The sequence below is a fragment of the Manis javanica genome, chromosome 12, assembly GCF_040802235.1.
Source record: "Manis javanica isolate MJ-LG chromosome 12, MJ_LKY, whole genome shotgun sequence".
NCBI classification, from domain to species: Eukaryota; Metazoa; Chordata; class Mammalia; order Pholidota; family Manidae; genus Manis; species Manis javanica.
This window is the reverse complement of record NC_133167.1, coordinates 83,699,197-83,719,589: the sequence shown is the minus strand read 5'-3', so window position 1 is coordinate 83,719,589 and position 20,393 is coordinate 83,699,197. Positions and strand designations below refer to the sequence as shown.

Here is a 20,393-nt window from a genome sequence, read left to right as displayed (position 1 = left end):
GTCCGGTGAGCCATCTGCGCAGCCACTATGAGGAGGCAGGGCAGGAAATTAAGGACTTTGAATTCCGGGCTCCCTCTTTCTGCCCTGTGCACCACACCCAGTGTTCTGGTGGCAGGCATTTAACAACCAAGCTTCGAGGAATGAAAAAGAAACCAAAAAAAACCCCCCAAAATCCTTATTTGTAGAGTTGGCTGGTTTCCATGGTATAAATACTCCCACCATGGCAAATTTCAAGCTACCAATGTCACTGGAATTTGCAAGAAATATTCACAATGAACTCTCACAAAATCACAACTCTTGTTTTCTATCTTTCAGGTGGGTGGCAGGTGGAAAAATGTTTCCCTGGCCCCCTCTGGGGCAGGATTCTGACAGGGCTCTGCTGATGCCAAGTTGCAGATGGCATGGGACTTGAGAGAGAGGTGATGGTGGGCAGACATTGAACACAAATTGATGAGATGCCCGGGCTCTGTGAACAGAAGACGAGGTGAGCCAATCCTGACAGCAACGCTCTCCACAGCTGCTCATGAGAACACCCACTTCTGCACACAGCAGACAGGGGGCTCCCTAAAGGGATGCTCTTGCCCTTGCTGGGTTGACCAGCCACCTCCCTGGTGTTTTGCAGCCAGCCGGCCTGGAGGCCTCCCTCCCATAAGGCACTGCCTCTGTTCCCCAAAGCCACACACACAGAACTTTTTCATAACTGTGACCAAATGGATTACTCCCTTCTGCACAAGAAGGTATGTCATTGTCAACATCAAAAACTTCCCTGCCTTGCTCTGGCAGCACCTGCCTTGTTGATTGGGTGCCTTCTGAATGACTCCCTCACACAAAGCATTTCAACCTGTCTGACTTCAAAAGTGAGGTAACACAAAGCACATCAAGCAGTACAGCACACGACTAATACGATTACTTCTTCTCTTCCTGGTTTTAATACAATTATGCAAAAGCAGCCTTGACCCAGTAAGGATTTTCTCTGGCAAATCCAACCTCTGATCTCCTGTAACTCACAACTCCTCCCCAGGGCCCCATCCCTTCTTGCTTTCTGCTCAGCCCTGCAGCTCAACTTCATGCACCATCTTGCCAGTCCAAGAGTGTGTTACCTGTACAGTATAGCAAACTAATGAAAAATGTGGCCAAATTTATCTGGCAGGTAAATGACAGAAAAGCCACCCATCTTCATCCATTAACTCATTCTGGAATGTGACCTATTTGGTCCAGAGTGAAGGCCCTCAGGCCAGCTGCATTTAGTGCATCAGTGAGACTTTTTACAACTGTCTCAGGATTCTGCCATTTCTCACTGTCGTCAAGTTGTCTGGATCTGGAAGCGGTAGGTCAGAAATAGGTGACTGACAAGAGACCAAAATAGAGCCCTTGGAGGGAAGGCCCAGCACAAAGCAGCTTTCAAAAACCAACTAGTACAGGCATGGGGCCTGCTCTTTACCTGTGTGCACTATACCAGGCAACATATGCCTTATTTCACAGGCCCCTTATAAGCGAGGCATTATCAGCAACCTTTTTTGGGTCAGAAAATGGTATTTGGAGAAGGTAGGCCACATCTCCAAATTCATGCCCAACACATCAGCAGAGCCAGACCCAGAGCCCACATCTCTCTGCCTTTAAAAGTAGCTTCTTCCTTCTGCAACTCACACATCACGGCTGCTCGGACTTACCTTTACCTCAATAGAAGACAATGTTTGCCTAATAAGGGTTTATTGGGCTCCCTGGTTTGTGGGTTATAAAAAAGCAGGAATGAAATGGGCATGCAGTGAGGAGGGTGTCTGGAAATGTTGGAGTGACTTAAGACAGTGGTAGCTTCCATTAATTGTGCAACTTTCATAGGCTACTCTAAACACATGAGTTACCAGAAGACAAACTTCCTGAAGGACATGTTCAGAAGAACAGTTCTTCCCAGACTTCTTGGGAGTTCTAACTCCCTGGCAGCATCTCGAAGACTTCCTCTCAGTTCAGAACCCTGTGTGGGAGGATGCTCAGACTCAGAGTATCTGTGATAGCCATACAATAATGAATTGCTGTTTTTCTGAACTGCTTTTATTCATGTCTTTAGTGGTAAGAAACTAGTAAAAACTAGAATTATAAGGCTACTATAAGCATGGAGGAAACTGAGCTGGGAAGTTTTCACAGAATGTGACTTGTGTGTGTGACGAGGTGGTGGTGGTGGTATTGAGGAGATGCCAGGCAGCAGCACCCTCTGAATACTGGCAGTGGTAGAATCAAATCCTGTTGCAGAAGAAAGTTTCACAACTTGGTCCCAATGATTCCACAGGGCATCATTCACAATAGCCAAGACATGGATGCAACCTAAGTGTGCACTGACAGATGAATGGATAAAGAAAATGTGGGCACATACATACAAGAGGATAGTATTCAATTATAAAGAAGAGGAAATCCTGCCATCTGTGACAACATATATGACACTTGAGGGCTTAATGCTAAGTGACATAAGTGAGCAAGAGACAAATATTGTATGATCTCACTTACATGCAGCATCTAAAAAACCAAACTCACAGAAACAAGTAGATTGGTGGTTGCCAGGGGCTGGAGGGTTGGGGAAATGGGTGATGGGGCTCAAAGGGTAAGACTTCCACTATAAGATGTGTGTGTTTTGGGGACTTTATGCACAGCATGGTGACTGCGGTTAACCAAACTGTACTGTACATGTGAAACATTGCTAAGATCTTAAATGTGCTCACCAAAAAAAAAAAAAAAGTAACTGTGAGATGATGGATGTGTTGACTAACCTCATTATCGGAATCATTTTGCACTATAGATGCATATCAATATATATATGTAATATACACACATATATATATATCTTAAACTTATACAATGGTATATATCAAAGATAGTTCCATAAAGCTCGGGAAAAAGTTATTCCTTAAAAATATCTAAATACTCTAATTACTTGTAGGCTTATTTCACTATTTTTTTAAATAGCTTAAGTATTTTGTTTGCAACTAAGCTTCTTAACACTATATAATGAAAATGTACAAAGAATAATGTTGCAGTTTTAGTTAGATTTAAGTCAATAATAAGGAATCTGTGAATATTCCAGAAATTTTTCTAAGCCATTTGATCAGAACAACTGTCTCTGAATATTACCTTACTTTGGAAGGTATTGGCATACATTAGAATTAAACTCAGAATTTTTTCAAAATAAGCCCTAATTAATAAAACTATTCTATATTCAAACTAAAACAATTTTAATATAACTTTCCTTTCCAGAAACAATAATAAAGAAAACAAGGCATTTTGTAAAATGTGGTCCTGAACAAGTCACAGTAAAAAATAAATGTATATTTAATTACCACCTCCTCAAAACAGAGGCCACTTTCTGTTCTTCAGCTTTGGAAACAAGGTGAAGAACAGTCTGTAAGCAACTTTGGGCAGGGGGCTGCCAAAACAAAGCTCAAGCAGTTGATCGTGGACACCTCTTAGAAAGAATTTGGGGGAACCTGACCAAGGATCCGAATTCTATTTAATAATATATTGTCCTCGGATAGAGGGCGTATCAGATATTAAACTGATAAGAACAGATACTACACTTGATCTTAGTCAAAAGGCCAAGAAGCGATTTCACTATCTTTTTAAGCGCATTTTAGTTCTGGACATGAACAGGCCATTTACTGGAGTGACTTTACACGGGCACAAAGGAAGTACTCAGGCCTATCAGAGATGCCACTGTGTGCCGCTGGTCACAGTGGAGGCTGCTGAGCCCAAGGCCAACTCACACGGGGCCTAGTTGGTACATTAATTTGATCCATGTTTTTTCTCCCCCTATAGTTCCTTTATGTATAACTGGAGGAGACATATTGGGAATTGGCAGGATCTGTACACTGGCACTCTAGACCCCTGGGGCTGAGTGCCATCATGGCAGAAGGTGCTAAGTGGAAACCTCTGGAAATCCCAGCCCCCGCTACCCAAAGAGTGATCCAAGAATAATACCTCATCCCTGTGAAATGCAGAAACAAATGTCACAATAAGAGACTGGAGCAAGGTAAGAGTGGCGATGCCTGTTAGTCCCCCTCTGTGCAGAGGGTGGCTTCCTACACGATTCTGTTGGCAGTGCAGCGTGTGACAGCCCAGACTAGTCCTGGGACCCCAGTGGGTGGACCCCCAGATGTTACACTCCACCCAAATAGGTTTGTTTCTACTGAGTTTCACCAGCGCACGAAGAAATGGTTCCAGTTCCAGTATTTGGCATTTCAGCAAAGTTACTGGGCCATTTGATGGGCCGCAGCCACTCAGTGATGTCTGCATCTCGGACCTGGGTCTTGTGTACTGTCCTTCAGCCCCAGAGGTAATGGCTGCTTCCAAAACACACTATTGTTATGCTTCTCTTTATCCCTCTTAAAGTTAATCCTGTTGTTAGTTTATAATTTATTGTATTAAATATTCTCTCTTTAAAATAGTGGTGAGATTTCTGTTTCCTGACTGGACCCTGACTTATATAGAGAAAAACTCCAGCTATTTTGTCTATTCTCATGACATTTTGGGTAAACTATAGTTTTCAAGGAATGTCCCCAATTAACCTAAATTGCTAAATTTACTGCATAATGTTGTTCATAGGTGTTTACTATGGCTTTCTTTTTGAAATCCTAATACAGATATTTTTAATATAATGTTTATAATATACAAGTATAAAGAATTTTCTATTTTTTATTTATCAGTTTTGATAGGTGTTTACTAGTTTGATTAATATTAGCAAAGACATTACTTAAAAATTTTCCCCACTGTACTATTTTTTATTTAATTAATTCTCCTCCAAATAATTTTTTTACTACCACTTTCTTGGGTTTAAATTGTTTTTTTAGTACTAATGGAGAAAGATATTTAGATCAGTCTTCTTTTATAATATAGGTATTTAAAGCTATAAATTTCCTGTGACATACAGCTTTAGTGACATTACTTAAGTCTTATATGTACTTTCACTATAATTCCCAGTATCTTCTAATTTCTATTTTGCTTTCTTCTTAAATTCATGGATTTTTCAGATGTATATTGTTGATTTCCATCAAGCATTTGGGAGTGTGTAGATTGTTTTAAAAATTGCTTTAAGCTTGTTTTTGTGATCAGAAATTGTATTTCAAATACTTTCACTCCTTACAAATTCATTGAGATGTTATTTATGGCCCAAGTATGACCAAATTATGGCAAATAGTCCATGTTCCTTTTGAAAAAAAAAAATATTCAGCAGTTTTTGGATAGGGTGTTCTGTATATGCCAATTAGGTTGATTTATTTAATTATGTTACTCAAAGCTTTCATATTTTTACTGGTATTTCCCCCTAAGTCTATCAATTACCAATAAATATTTGTTAACATATCCCACTTTCTATATTTACCTATTTTTTTCTTTCTCTTCATTAAAATTTTGCTCTAAGTATCTTAAGGTCATAATTTTGGGTATGATTTAGAAATGTTATATATTCTCATTGGATTAACACATTTATTATGAAATATCCCTCAATATCACTATTAATATTTTTTGCATTTAGGTCTCCTTGTTTGCTGAGAGCATAAGCCAGGTTTCTTCTTCTGGTTTTTATGGTGGAAGTTTTTCTATCCTTTTACTTTCATCCTTTTTGTGTCATTTATTTAGGCTGAATCTCATTAGCAGCATATAGTTTGGTATCATTTATTCAGTCTGAAAAATTTTACCTTTTGAGTAAATAGTCTATTTTTATTTTTAAAACCTATCACCTTGCTACTTAATTACTACTGACCTCTTAAAAAATATTTTTGCTCCCTTTTGATCAAGGATTTTTTTCATTTTGCTTTCATATTGCATTCTGTACATTACACTATTAATGTTTACCTAAAAGATTATAAAGTGCATCTTCACTTAATAAAGTTACTATGAATTAGTATTTTCACATTTTTTTGTTTTCCAGAAATGCACAAACCTGGATGTCTTTAATTCATTCCATTTATCCCTCCAATGTTTATTTTAAATCCCGTAAGACAATATTACTATTGTAAGAAGTCAATATTCATTTATATTTATTCATATATTTACCCTTTACTTTGCTCTTCATCCTTTATTGAATTTCTGTACCTCCATTCTCTATTTATGGATCTTTCTCTTTTGTCTAAAGAATTCCTTTTAGTATTTCTTTTAGTATATGTCTAAAGGTGATAAATTCACTTCCTGTTTCTCTGGTAGTTTTTGTATTTTGCATCTATTTATAAATGATATTAGGTATTGTTTTCCTTTTTCAAACTTCTAAATGTGTTAGTCTACTGTTCCATGATTTTCATTGTTTTTCTGAAAAGTCTGCCATCAATCTTATTGTGGCTTTTTTGAATGTAATGTGTCTTTTCCTCTGGATATTACCATCCTTTAAGATCTCCAAGTTCAATTTGAAGAATTTCTACTATTATGTGTGTAGAGGTTCATTTATTGTCCTTGGGGTTCAAAGGGATTCTTGAATGTTTGGATTGATATCTTCAGTCAAGCATAATTCTCAGTCAGTATTCCCTCAAGTATTTTTTCTGTCCCATGTTTTCTCTATTTTTTGGAATTTCAATTACATTTTAGACTGTATTACCATGCACCATACACATTTATGTCTATTTTATTTTCCATGATTTACTCTGCATTTTTTTCTACCAACCACTTTCCAATTCAGTAATTTTACTTTCATGTTTGCCCAAATAGCTGTTAAACCCATATTTCGCATACAATTTTACTTCTTGTACTTCTTAAATAATTTTCTGATAGACTACCATCTTCTGGTAAATTACCTTATCTTGTCATCTTTCACTTTTCTTTTCCCTCTTTTTTGCTCTTCCATTTCCCTGCAGGCATTTAGACTCTTTCCTCAAGCATCAGAGTTTCCGGGGTCTTTACACCGTGATGAAGAGAGTGGAGGCCAAGAGGTGAATGAGGACGGGGCCCCCTCCTCCCACACACACCTTTTAGCCCCTGTGATAAACAACCAACCATGACAGAATTCCCACCTCGCAAAGGATGTTTACAAGAATGAGAAAACCTGAAGATTTACAGCCAGCAAGAGTACCTGCTCTTCAAGCACTCACGCCTAACAGCCACCTCTTTGTCATCAGCCCCAAGATGCTGTCCCCTACCCAGGAAGGGCTCCTCCAGCCAACCGCCATGGCCCTCCTTTGCAGTGGCACCTGAAATGCCATCCATGCTTGGTTGGCTCAGAGATACACTTTCTTCAATCTCATTTTTTAAATACTTCCTTTTTAAACTGACTGGGTTCTCAACAGTTGTTGATTACTACCATAATATACTGAACACAGTGTGGGTGTTGCCAATTTCTTAGTTGTTCTTTATGCAGCTGTGCAGCTGAGCTTCATCTTTGTATCTACTTAACAAAGAGTTCACCTGAAGACACCAACTAGAACTTTGTTTTCAAATCTTTCCCTGAGCAGCAACTTGAAGAACTGGTTCCAACATCTGGAAGGGAAAGTTTCCTGGCAGTAGTGCTGCCTGTCCCTTGGGTCAGCTTCAGGCTCAGTCCCTTTTATCCAGTCCTTTGTATCTGTTTCTAGTACTTTCTTCGGCCAAGCAATGATGTTTGAAGTGTGAGATGACATTACATGTGCAGCAGCTCAGAGATGGCATTTGGAGAAAGTGAAAGCTCCCCAACCCTGACACCCACTCTGGGGTCAGCTCCACATTCGCATCATCTCTCACTTGTGTGGGTGCTTAACACGCATGTGAACAGGCTCATGACCTCACTGCTTCTGGATCTTCCAACTTGGATTCTTGCATCAGTGCACTTATGGCCTGGATGGTATGTGCTCAGGTTTCTGAAAATCTCATAATGGAAAGAAAAAACACTCAACCATTGAGTTTCTGGCAATTATGATTGATCCAGGACACACTTCCTTATGATTTCCAGGTGGCGGATGAACTACATCGTGTTGGACTCCCTGGGGTCGGCCTGTATGCCTTCAATTCTAGCAGTTATGGCTCTATCCAATATGGCAGATGTTTTTTCCTTTCAATTCTTGGGCCTCTGGGGAGACACAAAGCTAGTTTGGTTTTTTTATTTTTTCATAGATATGTACCGATTTTTCTTCTCTTTTGATTACTATGAAAACCAAGACAACAGCAGAGTGGGGTCAGAGGGGATGGTGACCAGCAACCCTGGCGGCACCCCCACAGCTGCTGGGCCAGGTCAGCTGAGAGGCACTGCATGCTCCCAAAGTAGCCATGGATGAGGGTCATGTCAGACGTGTCCCCGGTCCTTGTGGTGCTGCTCTCATCAGCACCCCAGACCCATCCTCTGCCAGGGGGCCTGCAGGGGCACCTCCTGTTCAATGAGGTCCTGCCTTTGCCGCACAGTTTGGGGTGGGAGATATTCTTGAGGTTCTCCACAGCTACAGCAAGGGGACTGTGCCACATGACAGCATCCTTCACACCTTTGTTGTTCCCAGTGGGGTTAATGGTCTGCCTCCAGTCTTTGCTGACACTGGCCAGGGACTGCTGGGTGTCCTTGACATCCTTCAGTGCACTGTGGTGCTGGCTCAGACCCATGTGGCACCCTCTCCAACCAAACTGGACAGCAACCTTCAATTTGGCCTCTACAGAGGCCATTTTCCAGGCCTCCCTTCTATAATACTGCTCTTCTTCGTCAAACCAGTCTGAAGCTTACCAGCAACTCTTTGGACCACTGTTGGCACAGCCTCCTGGTCTGTCACCTTCATGGCTAAAAAGCAGCTGGAATCCCCACATCTGTCAGACTAAAGTTACTCCTGAAACACTGTCACCAAGCACCTGACTAGAAGTGTCATCCAGTTGCTTGAACATTTTAACCAGTTACTTTCAAGTCTCTGTCTTATGTACTGCATCTAGATGTTTGAGGGTTTTTTCCATTACCTATTTCTTTTCTCTTGGTTTTTGGTCATTTGAGTCTTTCTACTGTCATTCATTGTAATTACTTATTTCTTTAAGGCAAAAGGAATAAAAAATACAATCAACATTCACTGCCATATCTCAGAAACTAGAAGGAAACAAGGCTTGTTGTCCTATCCGGAAGTTAATTTAGGTTGCTTGATAAAAGCATAAATTAAGGCAGAGATAAGACTGGCACCAACCATTTGTATTGAGTACTGGATACTGTGTATAAAAAGTACAGGAACTTTGAATAATGCTAACTTCCAGAAGAGAGGATTTACTTCTTTTTTTTTATAGGCAACTATAGCTGGGACTGATCACTTCGATACCATCAAGGAATGGAGGCCTTATAACTGATTCTGTGCTTTGTGAGAACTACTTTATTTCTAGTTTGAAGTAATCCTAAAGGAGGACCTTTCAAGAATTTTAATTGAAAACTTCAACCAAGCAAAGGCTTTTTACCTGGGCCAGCCCCCTTGCCAGGCCTCGAATGCCCAATTTCTCCTTCCCAGCACTTGGAGAGTGGCAGAAGCTCTGCTCAGCTTTCCGGCTTCTTAGCTAATCCCTCCTTCCAGGCTTCTCAGCCTCTTATGTTGAAAATATTACGAATAAATAATATCCTCAAGAAAAAAAGTGCAGAAAGTCATGCTCACAGTTTTCCAATTCTCTTTTCTCCAAAACCTAGTCTTCTCAATTCTAGACTAGCTGCCTTGATAACCTTGAACTCCAATTTTTTCCCCCCTCTGGCCCTATGAGACCTCTGAATGCTCTGAATGCTCTTAGCCTTAAAATTCAACTTGATCTCTTGGTTAGTAACACTTACTGACAAATGCATTCAGGGAAAAATAGCAAAGAATGGTGAGCTCACTTCAATGTTTTCTTTTCTCTTGGATTTTAGCTTTTCAAGTTATTACTTCAAACAGGCACCTAAAAACATATTTACCCAGTTCAAAAACTTTTTCTTGGAGTGAGGGTTAGCTGTTACGGCTACTCTATCATAGCTATAAATAAAAATTAAAGAGAAGAACATTTTTATATAAAAATTAGAATTCTCCATTTCTCTGAAAAATAAAAAGATCTGGCAAAACTGAGCCCACATTTTTGCACAGAAATAATGGCTTGAGGTAAGTAGCCCCTGCCCTTTCAATTTCAGGTATGTGCTTTCCAGTTTCAATTATTTGGATTGCTCAGTGATCCCTGAGATTAAAAAGTTCCATAATCAAGTTTTGAGTCATGCTAATGCCCCTAATTGTGTTGTATAAAAGGAGAGCATACTCAGAAAAGGAAATGGAAAACTAGAAGACTGTTCTATCCTGAAGTCAGGGGAAGGCAATGGTCCAGGATGGAGGGGGGATCCTTGCACTGAATCCTGGGCTAGTATTAAGTATCATTTTACATTGAGGGACTAAGTGATCTTAGAAAAATGGGGGTTGCAGCCAGGTTGGGGTGGCCTACACAGTGAATCAGAGATGTAGAAATAAAGTAGTGAATGTAGACAACTAGTAAAAAGTCTGGCTGTGACAGGAAGGCAAGAGAAAGGATGGTATCCAGGGAAGGAGCGAGCTTAGGTCTAATACATTTAAGAGAAGAGCGGCTCTTCTTTACTCTTCTCAGTGCATTAGCTGGCCTTCCCCTGCTTTTCTGCAAGACGAAATGCTGCAAAGATACCTTCTTGAAGGCAAGAAAGAGTGAAACGTGGTCAGCATTTCCATGGCTCAGAAAAGGAACAAGGCTTGCTGGGCTATTTGGAGGCTAATTTAGGTTGCTAGAGGAGAGAGTACAGGAAGGCAAAGAGAAGGCTGACTCCGACCATTCCCCTAAGCCGAGGAGTCACGGCTCTGCCTGGTGAACCCCCTTTCCTGCCTTTACAAGAGGCAACAGTCAGGAGGCAGTAGGGTGACAGCTGCCTATTTCTCCTTTTCAAAAACAAGTGGGGAGCTGGGACATTTCCTCGGAGCTGCAGGGATCTGTTAATTGGCTCCCCAGGAAAATTACAGAAGCAGCCTGCCTGATAATGATTGTAAATGACAGAGACGATCAGGTTTACCTGGTGCTGTCCTCAGGGGACTGGCAGTCCTTTAGTTGGAACTTAGCATCAGCTGCTCTGGGTCCTTCCCTCTCAGCACGCAGTGGCTGGGCGCATCCTGTACTCTTTCAAACCTAATTAGTGTCGGGCCCTTTCTCCCTCTTCCCCTCTTTCCTCTCACTGCCTTCCCTCCTTACGTTGCAAACTCCCTATGCATGCCAATCGAGAAACCCAAGGAAGATTACTTCGAGAGGCTGGGCTCTTTTGTTTTTTGGCAAGGGAGAAACACCTCTTGGCTCTGAGCTATAGGTTATCGTTCCTCCAGGAAACTGCATCCCAGATTCATTGATCTCCAGCTCCTTCAACTCCTTTACAGTTTGAAGGTACTCAGCTTGAAGATTTTAGAGCTAATTAGAGTCTTTGGAATGTGCAGCAGGTCTTAAGTAGATGTTAATCTGCCTAACAGCTACATGTTGGAGGAGGCAGTTTTCATTAAAACCAAACCTCCAGACCTTTAAATCAGAAGCCACTATACGTGTTTATATATGTATGTGTGTGTACGTATGTCTGTGTATAGGTGGGTGTGTAATATACATTACACATATATATTATGTATTACATTATATATAGTGTGCTTATATGTGTATTCAATATGTGATACATGTATGTATATGTGGATGTGTAATATACATATACATAATATATATGCTTGTTTATATACTGTGCAACAGATCTCTAGAATGTTTTCATCTTGCATATATGTATTGTGTGTGTGTATGTATGTTATCTCACTTACGGATCTCATTACTATGCAGATTCTGATTTGAAAGGTCTGGGATGGAGCCCACTTTCAGGTAATGCAGATGTTTTTTGGGAATCACACTTTGAACAGCAAATCTTAGAGACTTTTGCATATCCCCATTCAGCTTCTTCATGTTAACCTAGATGCCCTTCTCAGTTCTGTTTAAAAAAATGTTGCTCTCTGTTTAAAAAAATGTGGTTCTCTAGGAGAACCACAGACAATCTGTTTAGGAGAAACACAAACCCAGAAAATCCATTTGATAGACGGCAGTTTTGCAATTCCCCCAAAATAACAGATAGTTAGCTATTGTGCAGAGCAGACTCTGTATTCGTGATCTGCTGTCCTGTTCTAGTCAAGTCCTTTCGGAAATACCAAAGATGCAAATTCTCTTTAGAATTATGTTAATTTACTCTATTACTTCTTTAATTTGTTAAATTAAGCAATTACCTCATTAATTTTCAATTAATTTTGATCATTTCTGCACATATATACAAGGCTACAAATTCACTTCTTTGTACTGATTTGTAAGTATACTGCCATTTTTAAATTGTAATCAAAAATATAAAATTCACCATCTTAAACATTTTTAAGTGAACCATACAGTAATGGTAACTATTTGCACATTGTTGTACAATAGCTCTTTTGAACTTTTTTGTTTTGCCAAATGGAAACTCTATATCCATTGAGAACAAGTCCCTTTTCTCTCTCCCCCAGCTCCTGGTGATCACCATTCTTTTTGTTTTGGAGAGTTTGACTATTGTAGATGCCTCATATAAGTGGGACGTTCAGAATTTGCCTTTTTGTGACTGACTTGTTTCACTTAACATAATGTCCTCAAGGTTTATCCATGTTGTAGCATGTGACAGGATTTCCTTCTTTTCTAAGGCTGAATAATACCTAATTGTATGTAAATGCCACATTTTCTTTATCCATTCATTCACTGATGGACATGTAGGTTGCTTCTACACCTTAGCAACTGTGAATCATGCTGCAATGATCATGGGTGCGCAGATATCTCTTCAGGATCTTGTTTTTAATTTTTCTGGATATATACCCAGAGTGGGATTGCTGGATCAATATGGTAGTTCTATTTTTAAGTTTTTGAGGAACTTCCAAACTCTTTTCCATAGTAGCTGCACCATTTTACATTCCCATCAACAATGCACCAGTTTCCAATTCTATATCCTCATCAACATTTATTTTCTTTTTCTTTTTTGGTAGTGGTCAGTCTAATGGGTGTAAAGTGGTAACTTATGGTGGTTTTGATTTGCATTTCCTTGATGTTTAGTGATGCTGAGCACCCTTCCACATGCTTGTTGGCCATTTTTTTGTGTATCTTCTTTGGAAAAGTGTCTGTTCAAGTTCTTTGTTCATTTTTTATTTGAATTGAGTTTGTTGAGTTGTAGAAATTCTTACTGTTTTTGGATATTAACCCCTTATCATATATATGGCTTGCAAACATTTCCTCCTATTCCATAGGCTGCCTTTTCACTGTTAAGATTGTGTCCTTTGCTGTGCAGGTTTCAAGTGTGATATGGTCCCATTTACCTATTTCTGCTTTTGTTTTCTGTGCTTTTGTTGCCATAGCCAAAAAATCACTAATTCAATGTGAAGATTTTCCCCTATTTTTTCCTCCAGAAAGTTCTGAGGACTGACATTTAAGTCTTTAATCTATTTTGAGTCAGTTTCTAAAATTTTTAGCTTTTTAATTGAAAGTTTATATACAATGTTATATTGGTTTCAGATGTACAACAGAGTGATTTGACAATTACATGTATTTTTAAAAGCTCATCAAGTTAGTGTAGGTATCATCTGTCAATGTACAAAGATATCGTTGTATTTCATTGACCATATTGTCTATGTTAAACTTTCATCCCTGTGACTCATTTATTTTATAATTCACCTATTTCACTAATCCCCCACCTCTCTCCCCTATGGCAACCAATAGTCTGGTCTCTCTTTTTAGGAGTCTACTTGTTTTATTTGTTTGTTTTGTTTTTAGATTCCAAATATAAGTGAAATTATATGGTATTTGTCTTTCTCTGACTTATTTCACTTAGCATAGTACCCTTTGGGTCTATCCATTTGTAGCAAATGGCATGAATTCATTCTTTTTATGGCTGAGTAATATTTCATCATGTATACATACCACATCTTTATCCATTCACCTATCAATAGACACTTAGTTTGCTTCCATATCATGGCTACTACAAATAATGCTTTAATAAAAATTGGAGTGAATATATTTTCAAATTAGTGATTTTTGCTTTCTTTGGGTAAATTCCCAGAAGTGAAATTACTGGGCCATATGGTATTTCTGTTTTCAGTGTTTTGATGATCCTACATACGGCTTCCACAGTGGTTACTCAATTTACATTCCCAACAGTGTATGGCAGTCTCCTTTTGTCCAAATCCTCGCCAACACTTGTTATTTCTTGTCTTTTGGGTAGTGGCCATCCTAACTGGTATGAGTTCATATCTCATTGTAGTTTTGATTTGCATTTCCCTGATTGGTGATGTGGAGCATCTTTTCATGTTTCTGTTGGCCACCTGTATGTCTTCTTTGGAAAAATGTATATTTAGGTCCTCTATCCATTTTAAAATCAGATAATTTGTTTTTTGGGTATTGAGTTGCATTAATTCTTTATATATTTTTGATGTAAGCCCCTTCTTAGATACATCATTTGCAAATATCCACTCTCATTCAGTAGTTGCCTTTTTGTTTTGTTGATTTCCTTGGCTGTGATGAAGCTTTTTAGTTTGATGTAGTCCCACTTATTTATTTTTGTTTTTGTTTCCCTGGCCTGGGGTGGGGAAGAACATATCCAGAAAAAATTACTAAGCTGATGTTCAATAGTTTACCTCTAGTTTTTGTATGTGGTGTAAAATAAGAGTCCCACTTCATTTTTTCCATGTATATCTCCAGTTTTCCCACTACCATTTGTTGGAGAAGAATGCCACACATTTCAATATATAGATTGCATTATTTAGATCTCACAAGTTTTTAATATCAAGAAGTTTTAAATTTGACCCATGGTTGATTCAGGTTTTATGTCTTGCTTTTTATTTCCAAAATGCTGGTCAGTTTTCTTTGTTGAGGTCTCAGTATTTTTTTACCAATTTTGAATTTCATTGCAATGTGGTTGGCATGGTATTATTTAAGACTGACCTTGATGATGACTTCATGTGAAATTAAAATATAATGTATATGCTGGAAGAGACTGTTTGCTAATTCTTAGATTAATTATCTATCTGTTTATCTATGTTACAAAGCTCATCATTGCAAGATCACCAGTTGGGAGTGAATACATCCTGAATGTGCTGAGCTTTTGGTTACTACGTTAGCAGAGTATACCTAGGCATAATGACTTAACTGAAAGTGAGGTTATAGAGTGGGGAATTGGCTCATTTTGGAACATCTTCTATCTTTTATGTGATACTCTGAAGGTTATATATTTCAATCTACCTGACTTCAGCCAGGCACCCCATTCCAGGACACTCTAACACTCTCTCTTGTGCCAGGCATACACAGGTCTTAGTTATACACAAACTGGCTTCCAGTTCAAACCAGCACCTTCTTTTTTACCTCTGATAGAAAGAGATAAAGAAAGGAAAAGCAAGAGGAAAAAAAGAGGAGATATTTTTTTTACTTACTATTTGCCTGTTTGAGGATAAAGGACATATTCTTGATTTGGGGGCTCTTTCTCATCTCCGTCTCATTTTTTTTTCTTATAGTCCCTGCCTGTAGGAACCCAGTGAGTATGGATGAACATCTTGAACACAGCTCACACTAACATGTTTTCTGCTCAAGGGACACAGTGCAATGAACTCTTCTCATGCAGGCATTTATCATACACTTCTTTATTTATTATGCCAGATCCAGTGGGATTAGAATAAACATGTGGTTTCCTTCATGTTTTCCATTCTACTTTCTTTCACTGTTTGACGGGATGGTGTCTGGGATGATAGTTTACCACTTGGAGTCAATGTAGCTGACTTAGAATCACTAACAGGTTGACCACAAATTACGTACTGATGTAGTCAATGGTGGTGTAGTCTGGTTAACTGGGTCAGCTTGAGAAGCATAATTTATGTCTGTAAGTGTCAGTGGCACTACATTGGTAATTTCATATGGACCTGGAGATGAAATATTATCCTTTTTGTAACAACAAGTTTTGAAAGGGATGGCACAAAACACAAGATCAGAGGACAGTAGGTTAAACTCACTGTCTGGCCAGGTAATCACAAACCTGTAACAAAGAAAAGCCAAAGATGATTTCTGAGCCTCTGCAGCTGGGTCAGTGTAGCTACAGGTAATGGCGAAACTTATGATGTAATCTTGCAGGAGTAAAAGAGGAAATGTTTTTGTTTTGCTTTGCCTCACTGGTTTCTGATGAATAGTAAATATCTCTGGCACAGAGTAATAGGAGAGGTCTTAGACTAGGAACTGGGGGGGACTAGTGCTTATCCCTACCTCTGAAACCAACCATTTCTGATCTTAGGCATGGTACTCCCTTTCTCCGGGCCTTTCCTCAGCATTTTAATGGGAGAAGGGTAGGACTGTGGTTTGGGCTGATTGATCTCTAATGACCCTTTTGACTCCAGGTTTCTCTGCTTTTAATATTTGCTACACTACTGAATCCAATTGCACAATACTGAGCACTTAGCCAAGCTTTATTAAAACCAGAAGATTACATAGTCTGTAGATATTTCCATCCTGATTTAGGCATACCCTAATGTTTATGCTACCAACTTTCACACAGGATGTAGTCTGGCCGGTGAAGAAAGGAATAAAAAGAAATTCAAGCTAAAGTTCTATTTGAAGCCTTGAATGGTAAGCAAATAGTATCTGAGTCTTACAGAACACCCAGAACCTGGATCTGCATGGAAAGACTTTGTAGGGAGGCAGGTTGCCTCGTACAATATCAGACATAATTATTACACCAGAGTTCATATCAAAACTGGAGGCAGGATGGCCTTCCATAACTTGCAGCCTGCACTTCTTCACTGCTGCCTCAGACAATCACCTCTTCTGTCCTTAACACCCATCTTAATGCACCACTGACCTTCTTTCACTGAATAGTCTTCCCTGGGTCCCCTGTAACCTCGGTAATATTCCAAACAAGATCTATGATAATTTAAAACAAGTATTTCCTTCTCTGAGGTCCTCTCAAGTAGAGGCTGCACTTTCTCCCAGTCACCACGCTCCACAGGTCCCCCACAGGTGCTGGGGGAGGGATGGAGTACAGGCACAGACAGAGATTGCATCCTCCACACTCCCCAGTGCTGCCTCCAGAACCATCTTCACCGCTCATGCTCTGCAGCCGCATCACCCTGCCTGCTGGTTCATCAGTGCCATCCGCAGGCCACCATGTCGCTCAGGCCTGTGGCCCTCGGGACACTTTTGCTTTCAAATCTAGCGCTGCCATGTCTCGTGCGCCTGCAGTGTCTACGTGGTTTACAGCTGCAACATCCAGACACATTTCTGATTTCCACTTCCCAGCGATCTTCATCCCCAAACCACTTGCTGGCCACATACTGGATGTTGTAGTTTCTTGACATGTCCCACTTCTAATATTGTGTTTCGATAAGCCAGACTCTGACCATAACTTCCTATCCTTCCTCCTCTTTCATGCCCATATTGGGGCACATCTACCCTTCATCAGGAATCCCAGCCCTTTGCCTTTCCACCTGACAGTCCTACAAATCCTCAGCAAGCCACCTCTGCCATTAACCCCAATGTACCTCTTTCTCAACTCCCGTACTTCCTCCACTGTCCTCTCTGCAGGAGCTACGCCTGTGCTTGCCTGAGGAATCCTGGTGCTTTGTGACAGTCCCCTCGGGCACACCCTTCACGTACAGCTGTATTTGCCTGGCCTTGTTGCTTTCCTTCTTTCCTCTTATGAGAAGAGAACTTGTCTTTCTATACAAGCCTGCTCCACTTTAACTAGTGTGGCTTCTGGCTTCCTCCCCAATCTCCTGGGATGAGGATCCATCAGTCTATTTCCACTCTACTGTCTTTAATTTGTCCTTCTCTACTGAATCCTGTCCCTCCCCCGGGAGAATCTCGGTCTGGGCCTACATCACTGCAGACTGCACACCCTCGTGTCTCCTCCTGCCCTCCACGTTCACGTCCTCTCTCTTCCTCTAAACTGCTGTCAGACTGATCTTCTTTAAACTGAAATCTGAACATATCACCCATACAATTGTCATGTCTAAGGCACAGTGGCTAGGAGAGGCACTCAACAGATATTTACCCAGTGAGCCCAACAGAAAACAAGTACATCCTTCCAATGTGGACAGTGGCTTTTCTGCTTTAAAAAGTTGCACAGACATGGATAAGGGGTAAGTTACAAAAGAACCCTGATTTAAAATCTGGGTCTACACTTCAGTATTCCCTGGGGACAGAGATGCCATTCTCCTTAAATGGCCAATCCTAGTTGGATCCTGTTCCCTGCAGTTCATCCACATTATTTACACTCATTCTTCTCTATCCTACTTTGTTATCACCTCCCCTACAGCCCTTCTTTGCTACCACGGGCCCTGGGCCCTGAACTTCTCTTTCAAGTTAATAGGCAGCTCCGGCTCTCGTGCTGGGACAGCTCCTTCCCACCTGGCATACTCCCCTTTTGGATTCCGGGTTGCGCTCCTCTTCATCTATCATGCGGTATACGTCAAGGCACAGGATCCCAAAATTATCAAAAGAGCCACAGAACACTTGCCCAAAGGTCTTTCTTGGGGCGAGAAGAGAAAAACCTATGTGTGTTGGCATTTTCACCAGGCAATACGAAGCCCTTCCTGGAGGGTCATTTGCTTTTGCTTCTAGTGAGGTTTGGAAGACCCGAAAGCCGTTTCCTGATAGCTTTATGGCGGCCTGGGAATTAGGATACGATTAGTTTATGGCACCTAATCCCGATGCCTGCTTTTCTTACTCTTGGTCGCTCACGAGGCTCTGGTGGGTGTGCTGTAGCCTGGTGTTGCCCGTTTTTATTACTTCGGCTATTTTGGTGACTATTAGGAAGGAACAATGAGCAGCAGGTCAAAACATTCAGTTTCCAAGGTATATGATGAGTTGGGATGGTAAGTGAGCTCGAGAGATCTGACCCCGCCTCCCCCCCTCGCCAAACCGAGGACAGTCCCAAGCATTCCACCTGACCTTGCCGTCAGGCTCTCACCAACAAGGGCATGATGAACAGACAAGTTCAAAAGAAGCAGAGGTCAAAGGAGACATTCTGTTTAGTTCTGTGATTCTTCCAGGTAGGGAACAAAGTGAGGATGAGACATACATGGAGAAAGGAAGGGGAGGAAAGATGAGCAGTCCTTTGTCACCTTGATACTAACAGGAAGTTGCCCAGGACCCCAGAAATGCGGAGGACCACGCCATCGCGAGGGAGCTCTGGAGAGCTGACTGCACCTGGAATTCAGATGCCGAGCGTGGGCTTGCTCTTTCTGGCAATATCTGTTGAGACACGTGGGGCTCAGAGGCTTGGAAGAGCCTTGTGAAGGAGGGTCTGCTGATGTCCTCTGAACCAAGAGTATTTGCTTATAGTGGCTGGTCTCTAACAATTAACAGTAGACAGCTGAATGCAATGCTAATCAAAACTACCCAAGAAGTTGGATCCTGTTCCCTGCAGTTCATCCACATTATTTACACTCATTCTTCCCTATCCTACTTTGTTATCACCTCCCCTACAGCGCTTCTTTGCTACCACGGGCCCTGGGCCCTGAACTTCTCTTTCAAGTTGAATAGGCAGCTCCGGCTCTCGTGCTCCGACTCCTGCCACATGCGGTGTAGTCTAGGCACTGACATAAATGTGAAAAACACTGCCATATAGTATACTTTCAGTTTTCTCAGGTTTATCAAATATACAATGTTTTATGTTTTCCACCCTGTTTTAACTAATACACTGATAAGTGGGTTCCTCAATCTCGGGCTGGACTCTGATCCCCAAGATGCCCAGACACCCTATGGGAATCTGCCAGAATTGTTATCTTTCCCCTTGCTTTAATCTACTGTTCACCAGCTCGGTGGGCTAAGAAAACTCAAGCTTATTTCCCATTAGTGAGCCAGTCAGATTCTTAGACCCAAACACAGAATCCTTCTGCCTGATTTCAGCTGACCGGACCATATTTCTTTATCAGTTCAGGTTTAGGGAGAGTAGGTAGATCCTGGTTCTCCTGCCTCAGAGGGAGCCCTGCTTTACCACCTGTACATAATGTAGCCTCAGGTAAGTGCTTGTTTCTCTGGGTCTCAGTTTCCTGATCTTTTCAATGGAATTAATAACAATACCTACCATTTAAGTCCTTGGACAGATTAAGTGAAAAAACAACAAAAACAAAGCAAATAGGCACAAGGCAAATGCTCAGTAAATATTAGCTATTATGATTATTATTAATATTCTTGTTAAGGTACAGAGTTATTAGACCTCTTGGGTGCTTCCTGCAGACTTGGATTTTTACACAGAAGATGGGGATAAAAACCACTGCTTTATCTACTCCTGGAACTGTTGTAACAAATAAACGCAACACGTGGAGCTGCTGTCTGCTGTGAAATACGCTATGAGCCTAAGGTTGTGTTAACTGTTGTTACTATGATTGTCATTATGTGTGTGCTATTGCCCATCTAGGAACCAAAGCAGCCCAGGTCATTTTGAGACACTCTTGAGTTAAGGAGGT

At 40.7% G+C, this 20,393-nt stretch overlaps 3 pseudogenes; all 3 read right to left on the bottom strand.

The window, feature by feature from the left end:
* Positions 1 to 3,456: 3,456 nt before the first annotated feature.
* LOC118974090 (U2 spliceosomal RNA) lies at positions 3,457 to 3,593 on the bottom strand (annotated as a pseudogene).
* A 3,334-nt stretch (positions 3,594 to 6,927) lies between these two features.
* Positions 6,928 to 7,761, bottom strand: LOC108405717 (exocyst complex component 3-like; annotated as a pseudogene).
* LOC118966886 (exocyst complex component 3-like) lies at positions 7,581 to 10,072 on the bottom strand (annotated as a pseudogene).
* Positions 10,073 to 20,393: the final 10,321 nt, after the last annotated feature.